The sequence below is a fragment of the Lissotriton vulgaris genome, chromosome 1_1 (assembly GCF_964263255.1).
Source record: "Lissotriton vulgaris chromosome 1_1, aLisVul1.2, whole genome shotgun sequence".
NCBI lineage: Eukaryota > Metazoa > Chordata > Amphibia > Caudata > Salamandridae > Lissotriton > Lissotriton vulgaris.
The window spans coordinates 467639554-467657375 of NC_141685.1; the positions used below are offsets into that span (position 1 = coordinate 467639554).

Sequence of the window (17822 nt, forward strand, 5' to 3'; positions counted from 1 at the left end):
TCACAGAACCACAAACCCTCCTTTTGCCATTACGTAGGCAGTAACCTAAACTCACGTCAATCTTAATCTAGGTCTATATAAATCTTCATCATACCATCTAGGTGTTGCTGGAGCATCATCCTATTACTCACTACTTCTCTCGAGACAGGTCTACGCACACACGTAGTAGCACAAAGACTACACACGGCAGGAGCACACTGGATACAAAGACAACAAGAGAAGAGAATAGCTAAAGCCATACCAAAGAAAATCAGAACTTTCCATCCCCATTTAGACAACAGTTCCCAAAACCATCCAATCAACGACAAGTTCCCTTCGTCTACATGAATAGACTCAGAAACCTTATGCATTCTGGAAATGGCTTGGTACACTGTCGGGGCATTATCTGGTATGTAAATACAGCAACTAGATTGGATCAATTTGCATACCCCTCCACGATCAGCAAGTATGACATCTAACGCAACTCGATTCTGCAATGTCATAACACGCGATCAGCTTGGAGCTCCACCATAATATTGCTGAGAGCACCTGCAGTTTCATTTATAGTGGCCTCAACCACTCTCGTAAGCTGTCGTATATGTCTGCTATTGGCCATAGGACCCCAAAAGGGTAGGAAACCATTAAAAAAATCTCCTACTTCCTGTGCTGCGGTATCTTCCTGATCGAAGACACCCCTAACATATCTTGTTCTGTGATAATCCATAGCAGCCGTATACGTAGGGGGAAGCAAAAACGCCACATAACATGTGCCTGAAAAATCAGGTGGCAACCATGTATAGGCTCTATCGTGGCATACAAAATATGTACCTTTAGCTGGGACAAACGGAGGAGAAGTCTGGGATGCATAAACGTAGGTTTGAGCACATACACTCTCACCTAGCTGAGCTCTCGGATTTTGACCATTACCTCGTAAACAAAAGTGGCCTCGATGGGGTACGATCCAAATCGGGGAAGACCTCTTTCATCTCTCCTTTTCTGTAAAACTAGTGCTATACCCAGTGACATTCCAACCAATATATGCCTGCGCTCCATCCTTAGGGATAGCATTGTATGCATCAATAGCTCGGATCATATCTACTATTCCCTTTATCAAAGCACTATTGCTCGGGTTGTCTCTCATGGAACGCATAGGATATACCTCATTTGCATAGATGAACATAGTCTGTAAAGCCCATACAGACCCATTGGAAGAAAAAGGCAAAACCAGATATGGCATACTTCTAAATGTAGTATGAGGCATAAGCCCACATACCCAGCAATTGGTAGTATTGCCTACCAACTGATGCAGATGCAAAAGCTGTATAAATGAGTTGTTAACAAATTCTGATCGTCTTGTCTGTTCATGTTCAGGCAAAGTATAGAATTGGTGCAAAGAAACAGTAGTAGAAGAAAGCATAGGTTGGATGGTGGGTGCAAAAATCGACGGTGTAGCATATACAATCCAACCCACACAAGCCAATGTGATACTTAAAAACACAAAAGAACACAGTATTATAAAACATTTGTTATGAATCAATGTACACAATCTCATCTTAAAATTAATTTTCTCAACAACTCTATCCTTTACAAAAGACTCCATCCTCTACCGTGCTGCTCACGGCAATTTTCCCTCTTCACTTAAGTGTGCGTCCAGGCGTCCTAGACACTTCCAGAACCGCAGACCTTGTTTCAATACGCGGGTCACCCCTTAAGAATTTATACCGTGACCCTGTCGCTGAACCCGGATGGTGGTTCGAAAAAGAAAATAAAAGTCTCTTGTCTGATAGAGTATAATTCGCCCAAAAACACCCAAAAATTTGTAATCTTTATTTGTCCTTTTGACTTCGCAGATTATAACGTTCTTTACCACGCACAGTCTGATCCTGGAAGAGCATCTCTGGATTTGTGGTGTCAAGTCTCATCGACGGAGGCACAGCTTCTTGTAAAACGTCATCATCCTCACGTTCTGACTGAGTCCATGTCAAATCCGCATCACTAAAGGTGACAAACTCCACAACTCTCTCGCTTTCTGAAATCAGCAATACCATCAGCAATCCATCGGTCATATGGCAAGGGAAGTGGAAGCTTCTTGGTGTGGGTGGCAATCACCCAATTTTTCTTGCCGAAAACCTTGACAGCTGTACGAGTGGTCAGAAGAGTCTGGTATGGACCGGTCTACCTCGACTCTAGGTTCTTCATCCTTTGGAAGTTCCGGAACAATAGCCAATCGCCAGGTCGAATGGAATGACCTGCATCCGCAGAAGGTGAAGGTAAGGTATCGTGCACCTGTTGGTGAAGAACACACAATTTAGCAGTCAAATCATGTAAATAGTCAACCAACATAGGGTACTCGATGTCGCTATACTTCTTTGGCCTCGGCACACCCCAAACATTCGCCGGGCGACCAAACACAATCTCGTATGGGCTAAGTCCCACACAAGAATGCACTGTCGTCCTCATTGACAAAAGTGCCAACGGCAAAGCATCGGGCCATGCTAGGCTGGAGCTCGCTTGTATCTTAGCCAACTTCAACTTAAGGGTACCATTGTAGCATTCAACCAAACCAGCTGACTGGGGGTGATTTGCAGCATGAAACATCTGCCTTATTCCCAAACCTGCACACACTTTCTTCATAATCTGACCCACAAATTCACTTCCGTTGTCACTCCATACCATTCTCGGCAAACCAAATCTAGGGGATAAACTCCTTCAATAAGACCTTAGCTGTAGATAAGGCAGTATTATCCTTTAGAGGGTAAGCCTCTATCCATCTTGAAAAGGCGCAAACAACCACAAAGACATACTTTAGGTTGTTGCATCTTTCCATATGAATAAAGTCCAACTGTAGAACCTCAAACGGATACGTCGGAGGAGCAAAATGACCTGCTGGAGTTGGGGTTCCCTTACCAGGATTATGCATCAACCAAACCATACCATTTTTTACCAGATTCTCAGCACAGTTAGGAATGCCAGCATTCTGCCATACTGCAGCCAACAACTTACATATCCCTTTCGAACTGTTGTGAGCCAATCCATGTGCCATCGTAACCACTGGAAGCACATACGCATCAGGCAACAACCATCGCTGGTGTTCTGACAACTCAATCCAACAACCAGTCGAATCCAACATTCCCGTATTCTCTCTCCACACATTCAATTCTTCCTCAGTAGCTTCAGCCTGAATCGATTTCACACTCTCTATTGTGTCTTCACACATTCCTCTTTCCGGAACCCATCTAGCAGGGCCTGCAACATACATTCGACTCGTCACATCGTTCACCGTTTCTCTCGCTAATTCATACGCAAACGCATTACCACGACCAACATCATCCGTAACCTTCTTATGTGCACTGCATTTTACAATCGCAACTTGTGTCGGCAAAGTAAGTGACTCAAGAAGTTCATTTACCAATTGTCCATGCTGAATCCTCATTCCATGGGAAGTAAGAAATCCTCTTTCTCTCCATTCTCTCCACAAACGTCCAAAACTATGAGCAACACCAAACGCATATTGGTTATCGGTATACACAGTCACTCTCTTTCCTTTCGACAACACACACGCTCTCGTCAGTGCAATCAACTCTGCTGCTTGAGCTGAATTCTGTGTAATACGTGCAGCTTCAACAATCGTGTGCAAAGTCGTAACCGCATAAGCTGCAGTCGTATCTCCATTCGGGAACTTAAAGCATGAACCATCTACCCATAAGGTACCATCAGAGTTCGAAAGAGGAGTATCTTTCCGATCAATTCTACCCTTCATTTCTTCATCTGTCCGAAGAAAGCAATCATGCTGTTCCTGAACATCTGTCTCTACAGAAATCGGCAACAACGTAGCTGGATTCAACGTGTTGCATCGCTTTATATGCACGTGACTAGCCAAAAGCGTCAACTCATATCCTGACAAATGTGCACTGTTAAGGTGCTGAGTGCTTGTCTTATTCAATAGCGTATCCACTGCAAGTGGGACCATCACAATCAACGTATTATCCAATACCAGACCAGCAGACTGTCGGATAGAAACAGCCGCTGCCGCTGTAGCTCTCAAACAACTCTGCAACGCTTTAGCTACTGGATCTAAAGTAGCTGAGAAATACGCACATGGGCGTTGCTTGTCTCCAAACTGTTGTGTCAACACTGACAACGCGCATCCTTCTCTCTCGTGCACATACAATGTAAAAGGCTTACTGTAATCGGGGGTACCCAACACCGGAGCCGAACACAACGCATCACGTTATTCAGAAAAACTTCTCGGACATTTATCAGACCAAGGAAGAGGATTTGGTGTATCCTTCAGAGTAAGTGCCAACAGAGGTTTTGCCAATAAGGAAAAATTCGGAATCCACTGTCTACAATATGAGGTGATACCCAAGAAAGCATGCACTTCTTCTCTCTGTGTGGATGGTACAGTCATTTGCGCAATCGCTTGTATACGCTCTGGGGTCAATCGTCTTCCCTCTTTCGACAAGAGATGACCTAAGTAGGTCACTTCTTGGCGGCAATATTGCACCTTCGAAAGTGACACTTTATGATGGAGGTCAGACAAATGCCGTAACAAAGACAGAGTAGCTTCTTTACAAGTCTCTTCATCATCAACAGCAACCAACAAATCATCCACGTACTGAATGAGAGTCGCACCAGAAGATAAAACAAAAGAATCAAGCTGAGTCTTTAAAGCCTGACTATAGATTGATGGACTCTCACAATAACCTTGAGGAGCACGCTTAAACCGGAAGCTTCGGGCCTCCTAAAGAGAAGCCAAAAATATCTCTACTCTCTTCAGCAATTGGAATATTAAAGAAAGCATTCTTCAGGTCTATCACAGAAAAACAGGCAGCCGAAGCAGGGATCATAGTCAGTAAAGAAGTAATGTCCGGGACAACAGGAAACTGCGGAACAACAATCTTGTTCACTTCTCGAAGGTCGATCACAAACCGATACACAGGTGGCTGAGAAGAGTCAGTACGTTTAAGAACAGGCAAAACCGGACTGTTACACACATTACCTCTCGTTTCTTCAATCACATCTTTCTCAACCAAATCATAGATAATTGCTAAAAGAGCTCTCTCACCATCACTAGAGATTCGATATTGTGGAATACGAGGCAACTTAGCATTCGCCTTGAGGGTAACAATGTGTGGTGGAATCTGCAAAAGGCCAACATCATTTGGAACCGTAGCCCAGAGAGTATCGGGGAGAGAACGCAATTCCAGTGGAAGCCGATCTTTAGACAAATACATCGGAGAAATCACTTTCTTACCCAACGTAAGATGTACTCCCGAAGGAGAACAATACAATGTTGCATGCAATCTTTTCAACAAGTCCAAACCCAACAAATTCTCATTACAACCTGTCGTAAGAATCAGAGGTGCTTCCAACTCACAAGGCCCAACAGAAATAGACAAAGGACAAGAAACCGGGTTACGAACTGTGGCGCCAGAAAAACCTACTGAAACATTCGTCAAGCCAGACAAAGGTGCGCCAGGGAGTTTAGAGTACATGATAGAACTCTTTGCCGCACCAGTATCCAAAAGAAAAGGCTCTGACACACCTGATGTAATCACTTCAACATAAGGTCCACTCTGGTCTACTGGAACTGACACTACTCCCTTTTTGTCCTTGGCTGTCCTAGCAATCATTACAGTTAGCATTCTGACTTTCAACATAGTAATCATCAGCATAATATTGAGCTGACTGATCAATCGCGGCATTCTGCTGATCAAAACAATTCATAGAATTCTGTGGGGGAAAGGAACGTCCATTCTGGGGGAACACATCACATCCTCTACCCCTAGGTATTTGCTGGACACCTCGACCTCTCACACCAGACTCACCATTCGCACGTTGTAACAGAATCGGGCAACTATGCTTGAAGTGGCCCTCTTCCCTACAATAAGCGCACTGATTAGGGCCTACCGGAATTCGCTGCGGAAAAGACTCGGGCTTCTGCAGCACTCTGTGAAACTGGGAAGGTTGCTGAAACTGGGAAGGTTGCTGGTACTGACGCTGATTAGGGCGAGGCGGATACGCCTGCTGCAAAAGAACCTTTCTCTTCAATTCTTTAGTCTTCTTCTCTGCTCTATCTTTCTCATCTTCATCTCTATTCTTGTAATATTGTGCAGTAGCCAATATCTGGGCCGAAGAAGAAACAGCCCATGAACTCTCAGAATCCTTCAATTTCTTACAAAGCTCGGGGAGCAGATTATAGACAAACTTATCCACAAACAACCTTTGGCCACCTTCTGTACTCATATCTTGACCACTATGATCGATGAATGTTTCTTCAAACCTAGTGAAGAAATCAGACACACTTTCGTCTTTCTTCTGCTTGCATGCTGCTACCTTATCCCAATTAACTCGCATAGAAGGCATCAAAGTCTCCATTAAATTAATAATCCTACCAGGGAGTTCCGTAACTAAAGGTTCAGGTTTAGCCCCTCCACCTTGACGACCATCTGCAGCAGTAATATTAACCCACGTATCTCCCAACTCTACTGCATGATCCTCGTGACGGATCTTCGCCCACAAAGGTTGAGGGACTACATTCCCCAACAACATATCTATATCGGCTAAATCACACACGCATCAACTGTCTGAGACAACTCTTTATAATAACCCGCAGGATTCTTACGGGGGTCAGGTCTGCTTAAGAGCCAGAACTTCAGCTCTCTTCCAAGGAACATGTATCCACACACGCTGAAAATGAGCTGGTACTCCCTGAATACCCTGATTAACATTAGCCACAACTTCCTCTCTCCCTAAAGGAGGAACTTCTCTCCTCAGATACTGCTTCACTTTTCTCCTAACAGGAGGATCAGGTTCAAACAACGACTGAGAAGGAAGTTTACACCTAAACGCAAGAAGCGTCTCTGCCGCTTCTTCAACATCGGGACCCACTATCGTCCCTTTAGCAAAGTCGGACTGAACATTAAGTAACTCCGATGGAATCGGACCCAATTTAGCATCGTCCCACTCTTCACGAAGGAAAAAAAACATAACATCAAAAACATACCTTTGCTTTGGTGCTTCCCACTGTAGGAAAACATCCATAACCGCTTGCAGGTCATACCTAGAGACATTTAAAACCCATCCACGAGCAAGGAGATCTAACACTGCTCGCTCCTCGGAACTCGGGAGCTGGCTACGCGTTTGTTTCCGTACAGAAACTGAGGTCATATTTAGTGACCCAAAAAGGCTAGTGACAGTCTCAGTCATTTGTTGTCGAGCAGAAGGAGAAGAAGTTGGCATAAGGATAGGAGACAAAGTGTTCTGAGGAGACAAAGACATAGGGTCAGTAGAAAAGGAAGTTAAAGGCAAAGGAGTAGAAGGCAAAGGAGTTTGAGGCAAAGCTGTAAGCCCTAGAGAAGGCTGCGCCAGAGGAGAGAGAACCAACTGTGGAAGAACAGATGGCTGAACCACAGCAGGAGGTTGAACAACTGGGGGTTGCAGAGGTGCTGTAACACTCTGCACATAAGGGGGTGGTGAACTCATCAAATGTGACATCAAGGGATCCTTTTCAGGGTCCTTAGTCACATTCGGGACAAGAGGTGGCAAAGCCGGATAACACTTATCAATGGCCATGCAATGTTGTCTATCTGACACCTCAATCGCACGATCTTCTTCATCTTCTTTAAACTGTCTAGTAGCTTGCATTATCGACATATTCTTATCTTTCCTATCTCTTTTAGCTTGCTTAATTTCTCGCTGTTTGGCTTCCTTATGCCAGAGGCGGAAAGAGTCAAACATCGCCGGCCGGGCTTTCTTTCTAAATAGCGCAACTTCCAAATTATCTAAAACATCTGGTTCGAAACTACCATGTTGTGGCCATTTTAAGACCCCATCTTTACGTGTATAGCGGACCCATACTTCATTATACGTAATGGGACCCACTCCATGCTTTGAATAGAGCTCATAAGTCGGAGTTCCAACCGGAGGTATCGGACTCGAGTCCTCCAATCGGGAATCCCTGTTGCAACTACAACAAAGCAAATTCCTAAGTTTGCTAAGAATAGGCATCTTCGCTCACTAATCTAGCTTCAAACTTCAAGGGGTTATCTAACCCGATATATTTGCAAATGTACGAGCCCCTCGGCTTTGGTATTTGCAAAAACCAAATCAAAGAACCCAAGAAACAAAACCAAGTCTTGGGAGCGACCCACTTATACTTAACCAAAATGTTTTGTCACGCCACCAGAAGACCGTCTATCGTCTCGCTCTACAAATCATCACAAAAGAGTCCAAGACAGGGCGACAGTCAGGGCAGCAGTCCTTCGTAGCCGTCGGAAAGGGGAAGCCTCATAGCAAAAACCTTCAGTCCACATTCGACATGCCGGGGTTTATGAAATGGGGGCCCTCTTCCAGAATTTCCTCACAAAGCTCCTCACAATCTTCGGGCTTGGACCGGCACCGCTGAAGTGGCCCTACGTTGGGCGCCAACTGAAGAACTGGGCTTTTTAGAACCCAGCGGCGCCAGGGGCACGCCCAAAGTCTTCGGATTCACCTGTCTTGGTTTACAGAGACACGGAATACTTCTGGGTGGCGTCAGAGACCAAGTTTATTAGCTGTAGCCAGTAACAGTGATCCTAGAAATACAGCATGGGGGTATTTCAGGAGACTGCTCAAATTCGTAGAGCAAGACATCTTCTTTTATACAAAATATTCACGTTTACAAACATACACTCCCACTGCGCAAAAAGTTAACCAATGAAGTACATTCTCAAACAAAGTATCACATGACGAAAAATTTGGGAATGTCCCAAATCCAATCTCCACAAGCAGGACAAACCCATAATCGAAAAGCACAATGCATGTAATGAAGAGCATAGAAAAGAAAACAATTTCTGATAGTGAGCAAGATAAGGCATGTGTAAGGAGACTAAAACTTAACGATATCCTGAACAATGTTTGGCAATCTCAGACAACGATCAAACCAGGGAAATTGACTCGGCAGGGTCAGCTTCAGGTGAAGGAATCAGAACATTGCAATTCACCTCGGAGTCAAGAAAGACCCTGTTAATGTATACCTATACATGAAGGCCAGGCCGCTTCATTCGTTCGACCACACTTGTCGGCCTGCGTGATGGCAAGACAAAAGGGAGGCTCAATTAAAATGGAACCCATGTTCGAGACGAAATCTCCACATACGTAATGTACTCGCTACCTAACGTGACGAATTCACTCCACATTAGCCGCACTCACTAAATACGGTTCGACATCACCAAAATCCTGACGAAACCATAACCTTACGTAACAAGGCCCATTTTCACAGAACCACACTTCCACGGTCCCCTAAGCAACCACTATTGATTAAAGCCTTAAACCCTGCGTTTACCTCCCTTGGCTGACTTAGCAGTAAACAGGCATTTATTTTCGTCCTTAAAGTCTTCAGTCACGAAAGCGCTCCTCCCCCACCCTAACCCCCCTCGGACCCATCCACGTCCTTGAGCCCCTCATGTTACTAATTTGCAAATCCTACAATATTCCTCCTACCAATCCCAGAGACAAACACGCTCAGTCATTTTTGGCAATCAGAGCGCTCCGTCACAGCATGCATGCAGTGTCCCAGGATCCCCCCACCACTGCTGTCGGCTGCACTGTCCTAAAAGACCTCGGCAATTTATGGCCATTTGTTCCCCCAGCAGTTCGGCAGTGTCACACCCTGTTGGGGGTTTATAGGCTAGGCAGGGGCTACAGCCATGGGATATGGGATTTATCACCTCCACGGGCCTGGGTTCATCGTACATCTTTCAGCACTTCACTCTCAGTGGTAGCAATGATGATCAGTCACGAGATACTGAGGGAGGATAGGGTGGGGGTACGTAGGCTCAGCACACCCAATAGCACAATAAGATAATTGCCCATACCAGTGCTTCTCTTTAGAAAATAGAATATTTTATTTTGCATAAGGGACAATATTGCACAGTACAATAATCTACAATATTGTACAAGATACCTGATACTGGGGAGTGAGTCCGTTGTACTTCAAGGTGCTTGTGCTAGGCACTCAATCCCCCTTCTCCCTCCACTCTACGGGCTTAGGGCTCTGGTGGAATAGTCACTAACTCTGGTGCAAGGCTCCCTTACCTCTCTTAGCAGACAGTCACTTTTGGAAGACTAGACAGCCTGCGTGGTCTCTCACCCATTCCTCCAATGTGGTGGCGTCAAGCTGCTATGGGCCTTTTACCTTAAGAGGGTTTACCGTGGTGAGCAACGTCAAACGAATGGCTCATATCAGTCCTGCTCAGAAGGGTAGGCTGCAATTTGTGAGGTGAGTCTTTGGAGGGTGGCGGCAGGGAAATTGGAGTCCTATGGGGAGTATGTTGGCAATTATGCTGGAGCCTCCAGGGAGAAAGATGTTCTTTAGTCATTTTCTCCAGACAGCCTCCGGCAATGATAAAGTACTTCAGTACCTGTACTGTTTGGGGCACACTGGCACTAGTCCTATTGGGCACTTGGGTTTTCAACACCTCAATCTAGCAGACTTCCCTAAATTCCTAGCTGGATGTCGAGCCTTCCCCCCGCGAATCGAACTAACAAAGATCCAAACTTTGCAGTATGCTGATGACACCATCTTACTTGAACAAACACAGGTGGGCCTCCAAAGACTATTCAACTCCCTTGTGCAGTACTGTAACACCAATACACTGGAGATAAACATCGCCAAAACGAAAGTTATGACAGTTTCATCTTTGAAAACAAGAAAAAGCACTTGGTTTATCGAGGGCAAGGCACTGGAATCAGTCACTACATACAAATACCTGGGTGTTTGGATAGACCATAAGGGGAGATCGACCGCGCACATTACCGCAATGGAGAGTGTCGCCCGAAGTTTGGGGGGAGCATTCATTAGAACAAAGAGCGCCCTTCACCCTCCTGATCTCGCCCCATTAATAAGACTGATAGCCGCAAAACTTCTGCCGACAATAGCTTTCGGTGCTATAACCTACAAAGACAAAATGTCCTGCTGACTAGACACAGCTCAGTTAGCATGCTTTCGCAGAGTGTTTTTACTACCAAACTCGACCCCTCATGCACAAATCCGAATGGAATTTTCTTTGTCTTCCCAACACTGGGTCATGAGTGCCAGGTTTATTGCTTATAGTCTCAAGGCAAAACTAGCTCGCCCCCATACTTTAAATTGCACTTTATTGTCATTATTCAGCGATCCGGATACATCTTGGAATAAATATCTGTCATACTGCTTGGACTCGTTAAAAGCCCAAGACATATGGTCAGCCTTGCTACCAATAGAGATGACATCAAAACTCCTGATTAAACAAGCAAAAACTCTCTCTTACGAAAATGATGCCCAATCAGTATCAAAGCTCCTCTACGGCAGTTGTATAGGCATTTATATAGCGCACTACTTACCCGGAGGGTCCCAAGGCGCTTCGACCGCTGCGAAACCCTTCCTGGCTTCCCTGAGAGATGGTCCCTTAATGGGTATCTCCAGGGTGAGACCAGGCATCCCCGGCGGTCTGGTGGGGCCGTTAGTGAAGATGAGGCAAGCTAATGCCCAGAGTTGCCGAGTGTGAACGCTGATCAGAGTGGGCACCGAGGCGAGAGAATTATCGAGTCCGCTGACCCTGGTCCAGAAACCTGCCGCGCTGGGAATGAAACCCTGGTCCCGGGCCGTCCTCTGCTCTCGGGTCTGCCGCCTCTAACCAGTGAGCCACACTACTTCACTCCACAGTTGGGCCTCTAAACTCTACGCTCCCAAAACACTAATACTATACCTTTCATCATCAATGAAATCATACCTCAAGCACCAATTAATGCAGCTCCGGTGTGGTCTAATTCCGCTAACGGCTTACAAATACGGACAAGGATACAAAAAAGGAATTTCCACAAAATGCCGATTTTGCAAACTAGAGGAAGAAAATTTAATCCACTTCCTGTGCATATGTAGACCTTTGATTGCCCTACGAGTCTTCTGGCTTCGTCCGATTTGGCTTTCTTTTAACATTAGGACATGCCATGAAGCACTGGAACTGTGTTAAAGGGGCGACTCACCTCAGATGGCCACTCGCTTTGTAAGATTTATGTTAGGAATCAAAAACTTATTACCCAAAGAATTAACTTTAATCCCCAAAATGATCACCTTTTTCTTTTTCATGCTTACAGTTCTCTCTTTTCTTTTAATCGCAATTATAGTCTGTACAAATTGCAATGATTTTAATTAATTATGCAAATAAAAATACTTACTTACTTACCTGCCAAGCGCATGTTCTGCACCGAGAGATGGAGGCAATGGCCTTAATCTTCAGAGCAGATCTTGACTCAGAAGGCCACCTGGCACCCTTGCGTGTCAGCGGCGGGATAGCTACTGACTTGGGGTTACCCTTGGTGGGCACCGCAGGTTTGCAGTCTTCACTCTGGGGGCGGTTGCACCCACCAGGCACACGGGTGACTGCTGTGGGCACACTGTCCAGGACTGCATACCGCAGTGGGTGCTACAGGACAAATGTTGATCCCAGCTTCAGTCAGGCCAGTCAATCAGGCACACTTCATCAAATGCCATACTATTGATGGGGATGCCACTGAGCCTGCTCAAGCATGCTTTTAACCCCTTCAGTGCTCATGACAAGGTCAACTCGTCATGGGTTTTACCTGCCCTGTGCTTATGACGAGTTGACCTTGTCATGAACAATGGTAAATCTGAGATTGCAGCACAGGAGTGGAAAACCCCCTAGCAGCCAAGGTGTTAAAGAGCTGTGTTCCTCTGAGTTTCCATAGAACTGGTCTGCAATATCGATAAACCCAGTCACATTGACAATGAGTCTCTGATGCCGGGCCCCTTGCAGGGGGTCACTGCTTCTAGCTCCTTTCATCAGTCATCTCCTCCTGCAGGGTAGGCTTGCTCCTTTCCCTTTGCTCAGGCTGGACTGCATTGGTTTCCAGGACCTGTTAGATAGTGTTACCTCCAGATCGGACTCCAGGATGATGGTTCCTCACCTTTGTGAAGCTGACTGAAAGGCAAATGTCACTCTGGTTGACCATTAAGTAATCAGTGTCCCATACCATCCTTAAAGAGAATTTGAAATTAAAACAAGTGTGTTAGCTTCCACTTTTATACAGAGAAAGTGGATTCTCTGTCTGCCTTTTCAGAACCAGTTTGGTGCAGTTTCCTTTTCACATGTCCTCTCTGGGTGTCTATCAGACTCATCCTTTGTCTTGAGTGATGCTCTTCACAGTAGGATCATCAAAGGCTCAAAGAGGTGTGATCCATTTGCACATAACTACCAATAACCATCCCTAATGGTGATCAGGAAGAGAAACAAAGGGTTGTGAAGTCACTTCACACCGTGACACTGAAACCTTAGTTGTACCCACACCCCTGTGATCCACCAAATGGTAGTTGTAGGAAGACTAATCAGCAACTCTCTCAACAAGCATTTGCAATGCAATAGGTCTCGCCTTTGCGAGACTTTGAGCTACTGGCATTGTAAATCACAAACCTTTTATCTATGTGTTGGTTTTGAAAACAAATAAAAGGCATAGTCATTGACAATGCCAATAGCTTTAAATTTTGCTAATGCGAGACCTATTGCATTGCAAATGCTTGTTCTGCTGAGCTGGCATCATTCCACACACCCAACAGTTGGTAATGTTCGTAACATTATGGGGGGGATGCAACATTTTAATGAACGTATTGTTGAAATAACACAGTCTGTGCTTTTTCTCATGATAGGGAAGAGTGTAATAGATGTGCTCAATGGGGACAGGAGTAGTAGCAGTTAGTAGATTTCGAGCAGGAGCTACTCCCTCTATAACCCATGTTATTGTAGCGATGATGACAACAATTAAAGTGAGTCCAATAATGAACATGCCCTTTTGATCACAAACCCTTGAAGCAGTTGATTTCTTCTTTGTAGGCAATTTCATATCGGCGTTGAACAACAAAACAGATAGTGCACTAAGGTCCCGGGCAGATTTTGGTTTCTTCACTGAGGTTGAGACGAGTAGCCACTAAAAGAGTACCCCCTTTGTAACTCAGGCTTTCACTACCCAGGACAGTGACTCAACCAGTCTTTTTCAATAAAGACGTGTCTCTCTTCCGGGGTCGCAGCTGATATCGAGATGTACTAAAGATCGTGTGGTCCGGGAAGACTTCCTCAGGTTCTTCAGGTGACGTGGCTTGTTCTTTCTCTGTGTCCAGGATGTCGCGATGATCTGCCAAGGCAGCTTGGCACACTAGGTCCTGCAACACTTTCCTGCAATGTATTGTGTGGACCCAGTTCTTCCAGTTGGTCAAGCAAACTACAGTCCTAGTACCCAAGAGCAACGGCTCAGGGCCACGCCACCTCTGTGCTAGGGAGCTGGCTCTCTGGAAGGATTTCGTCAACAATCGCCACGCCGTAGATTATGGCCATAACCCTGCGACCTCTCTGGAAGGGTCTCCTGAACCTGTTGATAAATAGAAGACAAACTGTCAGTTAACTGAGACAAATAGTTGTTCATCAATACATAGGGTACATCATGTATAGGGCGTGGCTTAGGAATCCCCCAAATATTCATTAGCCTCCCAAAAGCCACCTCATGCGGTGTGAGGCCAGATCGTGTATGTGGTATCGATCTAAACGATAGCTGGCTAGGGGCAGTGCATCGGGCCATTTCAAAGATGTGGAAGCTTGTATTTTGGACAACTTTAGTTTAAGGGTAGAGTTGTATAGTTCTACTAGCCCTGCTGATTGTGGGTGAAAAACAGCATAGAACTTCTGCTTAGTTCCCAATACTTTCATGAGGCAATCAACAACTTGCCCAATGAAATGGGGTCCGTTGTCATTCCACAAAACTCAACAAATGCCAAATCTGGGGAAAACTCCTTTAGCACTACCTTTGCTGTAGTAAGAGCTGTATTATCTTTCGTAGCATATGCCTCTATCCATTTACTAAAGGCACAATCCACTACTAGGACATACTTCAGATTATTACAGCGTTCAAGCTGGATATAATCTATTTGCCGAACCTCAAAAGGTGCAGTAGGTATGGCAAACCCTCATGCTGGAGTTCGTGTTCCTTTTCCAGGATTATTCTGGAGACAAATCAGATAAGACTGGACTATCTTTTTTAGCTGTGCCGGCAATATTTTGATGATCCCAAACTTGCATAAGTTGCTTCGTCATTGAGGATGCTCCAACATGTGCTGGCCCATGTGCCACGTGAATCATAGGATTTAAATAGGCTGTGGGTAACTTCCATTTTGTAATTTCCTTATTCCTCCAACAGCCTCATCATTCAATGTTCCCTCCTTAGACTATGGTCTATTTCATCAACAGATGCAGATCATTGCATGTCCAGCACCTCTTGCCTGGCATCATGCCAACGTTCAGCCTGTGACTTAACTACATACATAGATGTAGTACTTCGCTGCATTGCAGTCTCACAAGCTCTGTGATCCGCAAAGGCATTGCCTTGTCCTATTTTATCAGTCACTTTCTTGTGTGCACTACACTTAACAATTGCCACTTTCTTAGGATATGTCAAAACAGTAAGGAGATTATGTACATTCCCCATGCATTATTTCTGTCCCATGTGAAGTGAGAAACCCTCTTTCCTTCCAGAGTTGCCCAAAATCATGAGCAGCTCCAAAAGCATATCGGCTATCAGTGTAGATGTTAACAAGTAGAACTACTAAGCTCACATGCTCTTGTCAGCTCTATCAACTCGGCTGCTTGAGCAGACTTCTGTGTTAACTACTGTCTGAAGTGTTGTGATTGCATAGGCAGTAGATGTAGTGCCATCAGGCAATTTCAAGCAGGACCAATCAACCCACAGTTCCCCATCAACACTAGAAAGGGGAGTATCTTGTAGGTCAACACAACCCTTTTTTTGTTCTTCAGTAAGGGATATACAGTCATGTAGCTCTTGTGACTGAGACTGAGTAGCTGGAAATGGCAATAATGTAGCAGGATTTAAAGTCGAACATCTTTTCAACGTGATACGAGGGGCCAAAAGTGTCCATTCATATTGATTCACCACTTCTACACTACCTAGACCCCCCTCACACCCACAGCACCAAACTGCAGGAACAAAATATCTCTGCCAAAGAGCCCCCTTATGGGTGCCCGTTGGGTATTGCAGCGCCCACCCGATGAGGAGCAAGTCCATATGATGAAGCATGACACCTATCTTGCTGGGTGTGTAAGGAATCTAGTTCCAACAGGGAGGACCCCCGTCCTACCGCCAATCTATATGTCCCTCCCAACTGACATGTCTATTGCTCTTTTAAAAGAGCTATGAATAACCCCGAGAGGCACTACTACAGCTCATCCCGAAAGAACACTGATACCTTGACATGTGTCATTTCTTTCACCCCTGATTCCACACGCATTAAAGGGATCATCAAAAAACACTGGGGCATCGTAAACACAGGAGACTTGAACTTACCCAAACTCAGGTTTGCTTTTAAATGAACAACCAACCTGAAGGATATCCTAATCCATACAAGACCCAAAGCAGAGAAACAAACAGTCCAAAGAACACTATGGGGTCTTCCACCTGTTACAGGGCATTATCCTTGTGGTACTTGCACAGTTTGCGATCAGACTATGACCACTAAGGAGATAACACCCACAGACAATTTCATTTGGAGATTGAAACTACACACCAACTGCAACACGTCCCAGTGCATCACTGAACATAAGAGGAACATCAGGTGCATGACGGCCACCACTAAGATGTACACACACACACTATAAAGACCTGAAACACACAGCAGAATCCCTACAGTGGGTGGCTCTTAAAACACATCCTAAGATTACACAACAGGCCCTTTTCAAAATAGAACAAAGATGGGTGCACCGCCTATCAACCAATCAGAATGGCCTTAACAATGATATCCCATGGGCCTCTTTAACGGAGAGATAAGTCCACCTTACCTCTGGCACTTTTTTAAGGATTGGTGAGATGATTATATCACTTTTGCGACCAATGGTTAACATCTTATTAGCCACGGGTATTCACACAGTGCATGGGCTATCTAGACCATACCATCCCATTGAGCTGTTGCACTTTGTCTCACACAAGAGTGGGACTGGGTGGGGTTTATTGTATGTAGAAACTATACTTAGCCTTGTGTGGTTTGCAAAAAGTTTTTTTTACCATAAACATGTGTTTTTACCATAGTCATACCAGACCCACTCACGATGTAATTGTGACAATGATACACATGGCCAATATGATTGTCTTTTCCCTACGGTTGCACACTATAAGATGGCCGCCACCGTAACACAGCATTCAGCTGAGCAGTCGGCTAACGACCATGACATGACAGGGGTGCCAGCCACCAGCACCACCCTGCAAGAGAATTCACATCCAATTGATCTTTTGCATTTTGCATTTTGTTTCACACATGAGTGGGATTGGGTGGTTTTTATTGAACGTAGAAACCATAATTTATCTTGGGTGGTTTTTAATACCACCTGCACCCTGAGGTTGAACCACACCCACGATGCAATTGGGATTGTTACTATGGCACACACGGCCAATACAAGAGTTATTCCCTTACATATCCACACTATAAGATGGCTGCCACTGCAATACAGCATTCAGCTGAGCAGCCACCCTATGACCATGACTTGACCTGGATGCTGCCCACCTGCACCACCCTGCATGAGAATTGGAAGGTATTTCAGCGCCGGCCCCCGGCAGCTTCCAATCCTTCCGGTACCAGGTGGCGAGGGGTTGGTGTATCGGCGTTAATCCATAGAAGAATTGGTGAGTACTGTTTACTGTAGGATTCGGTACCATACTATGTGCCAGCGTCTTGCTGAGTGGGATGTCGAGGGGTTGACCATGACGAATGACCGGCGCTGTACCTTTGTGTCGGTTAAGTGAAGTGGAGG

The 17822-nt window shown here is 45.2% G+C and overlaps 1 protein-coding gene across 5 annotated transcripts in view; it reads left to right on the plus strand.

The window, feature by feature from the left end:
• Positions 1-17822, plus strand: part of MIER1 (MIER1 transcriptional regulator) — a 396268-nt gene that overhangs the window by 14406 nt on the left and 364040 nt on the right. The window contains exon 1 of one of the 5 annotated variants that reach the window (XM_086953829.1): positions 2197-2249. The exons of the other annotated variants lie outside the window; for them this stretch is intronic. The gene's annotated coding sequence lies outside the window, so the exon portion shown is untranslated. Of the gene's footprint in view, positions 1-2196; positions 2250-17822 lie in introns of those variants that run through there. 5 annotated transcript variants of the gene reach the window in all.